The sequence below is a fragment of the Notothenia coriiceps genome, unplaced genomic scaffold, assembly GCF_000735185.1.
Source record: "Notothenia coriiceps isolate Sejong01 unplaced genomic scaffold, NC01 NC01_scaffold00037246, whole genome shotgun sequence".
In the NCBI taxonomy this organism is placed as follows: Eukaryota; Metazoa; Chordata; class Actinopteri; order Perciformes; family Nototheniidae; genus Notothenia; species Notothenia coriiceps.
The window spans coordinates 26,041,519-26,048,002 of NW_011369947.1; the positions used below are offsets into that span (position 1 = coordinate 26,041,519).

Genomic DNA, 6,484 nt, shown 5'->3' on the forward strand with positions numbered 1-6,484 from the left:
TTTGGTCTGGGTCTCTGGATCTGTGAGCTAACCACGCCCGTTCATTTGCATATAAGGAATGGAAATGTCTCATCATGAAATACAAGTCACCTGAAATAAATAAATGTGTCATCATGAAATACAAGTCATCTGAAATAAATAAATATGTCATTATGAAATACAAGTCTCTTGAAATAAATAAATGTGTCATTATGAAATACAAGTCTCTTGAAATAAATAAATGTGTCATTATGAAATAAAAGTCTCTTGAAATAAATAAATAAATGTTTCATTATGAAATAAAAGTCCCATGAAATAAATAAATGTGCATTTAAATGTACATGTATACATATTTATTGCCTCATTTATTTATTTCATAGGCATATTTATATATATATGTATTTATGTAATTATTTATGTATTTATTTAATTTTGGCTTAAATGGCATTCCATACCTAACTTCCTTTCGTCTGTCCTTGATATATACGTATCTGTGCTAACCAGTATTCATTAAAAAACACAGAACACACTGTACCTTAGGATCAAGGATGATATGAGGCCACACATCACCTTTTAGCATAATTTCCGTTTCCCTTAATCCTATTAACATGTTTCGTGAGAAGCACTAAGAATAAATAATTTGTGAAGAAGGGGGGAAAATCATGGAAGCTTCCTCGAGAATGGGACTGAGGGATTTGCTCAATCTATTGATCACTCCCTTTGAAGCTGATGGACTCGATTAATTATTTAAAGGGATCTTTAAACAAGGTAAAGTGCTTTGAATGGAGGCCACGAAGCTAGACCAAAAAGCTATGTATAGCTTGTCTGCCCCGAAGAATAATGCATACTAAAATTAACAATATGCATTTTTGAGGGCACAGAGTGCTGCCTTTGAATGTCAGGGTCAGTGCTTGTAACTGCAAATGTTTCATTAAACTTTGACCTTTGAGTGCAAGTTATACAGCAGGGACATTAGGCAAGGGCAATGCTGATCCAAAATATACTGTAGGGACACCATGTCAGTATGTGGGTCTTCAACAGAATGTGTACATGTTGCATCTTGAAGAAGTTTGCTTTAACATTGTATATCGTATTGTCAGTGATTCATGTTGCATTCACCTGTGTAAGGTTTCATGGGGAGAAGGAGCTACACATAGACTTGTATACAAGATTGTTTCTTTTGCAGGGGTGAGTGGGCAATAATCAGGGAGTGAATAAGTGCAGCAATAATCCTACGGCCTGAAGTCAATAACAGTTGGCATGGCTCTGTGTGTCCCTGATTACGCACACATGCACAATGACGTCCCTGACTAACAATAGCGCAATATTCAATAATCCTTTTCTCCACCGCTCTGCCCGACTTATTTCACTCTGCTGCTCTTCCTTTCTTGTTCAATCTCTAAATGTCTATCTACTCCATTTCTTTTCATATCTAAGAGGCACGGATGGAGGCCAATTCAGAAAATGGATGCCAGACAAAGCAAAATAAGCATAAGTGAAGAAGCAATGTAATTGCTCAATACCAAAAGGTATTGGATGGGTTGGATGGCTTGGATGGCGCGGAAGCTTTTAGAGAACATAATTAAGGCATTTTCACCCAATTTCTTGCACTTAACTATGACACTGGCACAATACCCGGCTGTACATAAGATTTGAAGAGGAGGCTATGGTTTTGTTCTCCTTCCACTCAGTATAAAATACATTTGGCTGTGGTTTAATTCAAAGAAATCAATTGTTAATGCAAGTTTATTTTTAAAGGTTTCTATAAAATTAACCACCGATAAATGCATCACTTTTTACCTTGAAAATATGGCAACATACTTTAAATAAATGGCAGTTAATGATCTAAAAACTGAAATGTTTCATATTATGAGACAGCAGTATAAAAGAGAAACAAACAGGGTATGGAAGACATAGCTGCTTCCATCACTAACAAATCAGGGGCCTCTGGAGAATGCTGAACAGTGCGACTTTGAAAGCAGCAGGATACACGCCCCTACCAGCATGTGATTGTCCACCCTCAGAAACGCACTACAGTGACTGTGGTGAAATGCTGACCTTGACAAGTTCCACACACACAACAGATGAGTTTGCTTCATCAACATTAGTTTCAAATAAAACACAACCGAGCCACTTTCTCAAAAGCAACAGATAACTCAGATACAGCACATGGGTTTAGACGCAGATCTATGTACTTCTAAGATTATTATTATTATATTATATTTGAATTATTCAGTTGGTCAAAGAAGGGAACACAATAAAATAAGGGGCTAATATAATCTATAAACGTATACTGACACTTATAGTTGAACAATTGATCAGAATAATAATAAAGATAATATCTGTGTAACAATTGGCAATTTGTTTTGGCAAGTTCAGTTGCTAACTTGCTACGTTTGATGACTGATGAAAATGTTGTCAGAGTGAAAATCTAAGAGCACATCATTCAAATGAATTTACTTCCTTCCCACCCAATGCTTTACCGAAAAGTGGCCTTCACAATAGAGAGTTCAGTAATTGAACAGGGGAAAGGGACCAGGTTGAAAGAAAAGATTAGATATAATGAGAGAATAGTCTGTCTGCACAATTAGAACTTTAATTAAAGCCTTGGAGGACGCCAGAGGCAGCAAGACCGCTGGCCAATACATGTAAAGGTTATCTTCCTGCTGGCCAAGCAAGAGGAAAAACAAATCACCCCCTAAAGCCAAAAGTGACTAGCATGTCGCTGGTCTGGAAAGCATGTGTGCGTGTATATGACCAGGGTTCGAGTTACTGTATGTGGGAGCCAATGGGAGCTGAGCTCCCACAAGGAGGGGTCTGAGCTCCCACGGACGCAGTGAAATCATACATCTGTGGGGGTGGCTAATACATTACCAACAACCATTATTTTAATCACAAATAATGCATGTGTCAATGTAATGAGTGTTATTTACGTTAACGAGGTAAATAGGCTAAAAGAAAAACATGTTTTCCAAAATAACTAGGCATTCTCTTAAAGAGCAACTTGCAGGTTTTTACTACATTTATGCTTAACCTTGCCTGAAAATTACAATTAAAAATGTTAATGCAGGATTTGATATGTTTTACAAGACATAAGGGCAGGAATTCAGAGGGAAAGGAGCCGTTTTGAGCTCTGCTACTAAAAACAGCTTTTTTTTAACGTCATACGTCAAACGCGCCATATTAAGTTACATGGGGGAGCAACTTTCTCGGACTCGTTCTCTGCCCAATCCGCGGTAGTAGTTTGTAGTTGGTTTGAGCGGTTGTGATTTAGTGAGCTGGTATTTTTTCGTTAATTTTACATTGCATTTCACCATTTGTAATCATGGTGAGCTGGAGTTTGTGCAGGTTGCACAAACTCCAGCTGTCAGGACATCGACTCCACAGTTTCCCTAACAGGAAAAGGACCGGAGCTAGCTTTCGTTCCTGGGTGCGTTGTGCATCCACCTCCCTGCACCACATACTCTCCACAGCTTAATATATTGACAAGACTGAACTGCTTTTCCTTCCGGGAAAAGATTGCCCACTCGAAGCCTATCAAACAAAATGTTTATCAGGAAACCATATTACATCTCTATCCCCCCTTCGTTCCCCTCTCTCTCCCCCCTTTGCTCCTCTCTCTCTCCCCCTTCGCCCCTCTCTCTCTCCCCTCCAGTACACAGCACCGTAGTGTGGAGTTGCATTAGGTAACGCGAGATACGGCTGATACTTGCGCATTAGTTTCTGTTATGGATCAGTATCAACAGTCCTGCCAGTAACGTTACTATATTATCAATGCTACTTTAGTTATAGCCTGATATATATATGATAGCTAACTTCACAATGTTGTGATGTGACGTTAGCTAACATTAACTGTAGTATTAGCTTTGTTCGTTATTCTCGCGTCCAGGAGAGAAGCTTAGGATAAATGAGACCAATGGAGTCTCTCGAATAAGGTTCAAATGGGTAATTTTATTAAAATGGCGCGGTAATGTTACAAGCAAAATATTGTTCAGTCAGAAAACAGCTGTCTTCTCGGCATCTCGAGAGCGAAGGAAGGGCCGAGAAACACACATCAGCTGTTTAAGTATTCCTCCGATGGCTCCTCCTGGTATGCCGGTTGGCGCTGCCCGGGGCCGGCCCTCCACTCATCTTCAATGTCCGTTGTTGCGCATAACAGAGGATTCAGACATTGGAAATTCAATTCATAACTAAACGCGCCTTTTCTCCTCATATTCTCTTCCATTAATTTTCATTTATTGCATTTTAACGTAATCAATACTTTAATAATACTGGAAATACTTTACGGCAGTTATCATTTACGGTAGTTCCGGATGTTGTCATACCAACTCACGTCTGTAAACAAAACTTATCAAAATAACTGTACCTTCATTTAATATTCAGCAATAGTAATATCTCGATGTCTGTAGATGTAGTGTTAACCCTCTGGAGTCGGTTGACGCGCCGGCGCGTCCAAGTGCGCATAATTTACGAAAATTAATCATATATTTTTGATTATAAGGAGTAGAAATATGATTCAGATATCCGCGGAATCGCTGAAAGTGTAGCTTTCCAGCGGTATCTCCTGTGAGACTGTAACCTGGGTTGCGTTCCCATAATCTAAAGATCAGCTCCTAACGTCTAACCCTATCGTCTATTCCTTGACCTCTGAGTGAAACGTCACGGGGCTAAGGGATAGTGGATAGGAGAATTCAAAAGGACTGCGCCAGCGGACGTCATTGTGTGCGTCTGCTGCTGTGGGGAAACTATGGAAACTACAGTTTCCTATACAGAGGACTACAACATGGATGTTTAATAAGAACGAGGGACTCATCTAGAGACTCTGCACCGTGCTCTGATGCTGTTGCTTTATGCTTTATGAACAACAGAGAAACATATTCTTCATGACCAAAGCTGGAATTGAAATAAAAAGGAAAGTGAAACTTATGCTCTTCACCCTCTCCCTCCGGTCCACATTAATACAAATGATCCCAATACGTATGATTGTATGAAAAGATCTTAAAATCAATACAAATGTATTTATTATAAACGTTAGTCCTTAACANTGCTTCAGCCGCCCGAACATTTTCAAAAAAAAAATTCGGTCGCTAGCAGCAGTGAAGATAGAGCCTCAGAACCTGAAGTCTTCGACTCTTCTGAAGAAGAAGAATACAAAGACAACAACAAGGATCCATTTGGACATGGGTAAGTGTAAATATTACAGTAATAGTGTCCTGGCAATGTGTGGGGAATACCGCGAAAATAACAATAGGTTTATTGATATATTTTTTATCGATAGTCATGAACTTTTTCTTGGGACAAAATAGACTCTCCATTAGCAAACGTTTACTCTGTGTTAACGTTATTTTGGTGTGTAAAAGTGAGATTACATGTGAAGATGATTAAATTAATCATTTATTCGTCCCACAACGGAGAAATGTACAGTGGCTATAGACATGGTTTTGCCATCGATTATTGTATCATACTGTTCTGTACAGATGAGGCTGTCATAGATTTATTTATATGTTTGCCTGTGATTATTTTATCATACTGTTCTGTACAGATGAGACTTTGTCATAGATTTATTTGTATGTGTGCCTGTGATTATTTTACCGTCCTGTACAGATGCGACTTTGTAATCAGATGTAGCCTATGTATATGTGTGTCTGTAATTTTATACTGAATGTAAAGTAACTTGAAATACCTGTGTGTGTGTGTGTGTGTGTGTGTGTGTGTGTGTGTGTGTGTGTTAGGGGTTTCACCAACTAATCGACTAGTCGACTACCTTTACCACTAGTCGGCGCTGTAGGCCCTAGTCGACTAGTCGTGAAAAAATGGAGGTAAACGAGGTGCTGCAAAATGCTACAAAACACGTCCGACATTCTTATGTATGGCAGTACTTCAACGAAGATGTAACCAACTCCACAGTGAAGTGTCAATAAGAATGTCGGACGTGTTTTGTAGCATTTTGCAGCACCTCGTTTACCTNATTCAAATGCATATGATTATAATTATGAGCCTGCTAGGCGTCCAAGAGACCAGGAGCGGCCAAGGATTAGAAAAGATAACGGCCATCAGCGAGAAATGGAGCTTTCGTGTGTGGAGAACCATGAGTGACCGCCGTTAGCTACAGAATGTTAGCTAACGTCAGTCACATCACAACATTGTAAAGTTAGCTATCATATATCAGGCTATAACTAAAGTAGTATTGATAATATAGTAACGTTACTGGCAGGACTGTTGATACTGATCCATAACAGAAACTAATGCGCAAGTATCAGCCGTATCTCGCGTTACCTAATGCAACTCCACACTACGGTGCTGTGTACCGGAGGGGAGACGCGAGATACGGCTGATACTTGACGATCTGGCGGAGAAAGGTTGTGGAGCCTCTGAAGATAACGTCTTCTGCCTCAATTTCTCCATTCGCTACAATATGTTGGATTCATGTTAATGTGCATTTAAAGACATTTCAATTTGTGGGAAAAAAAATGTTTGGAAAACATTTTTTTTTTTAAAGAAAAAA

General features: G+C 39.2%; 1 protein-coding gene across 1 annotated transcript in view; it reads left to right on the plus strand.

Moving 5' to 3' along the window:
* The window catches only part of trrap (transformation/transcription domain-associated protein), a 44,742-nt gene that overhangs the window by 6,398 nt on the left and 31,860 nt on the right, over positions 1-6,484 (plus strand). The gene's annotated exons all lie outside the window — the stretch shown is intronic.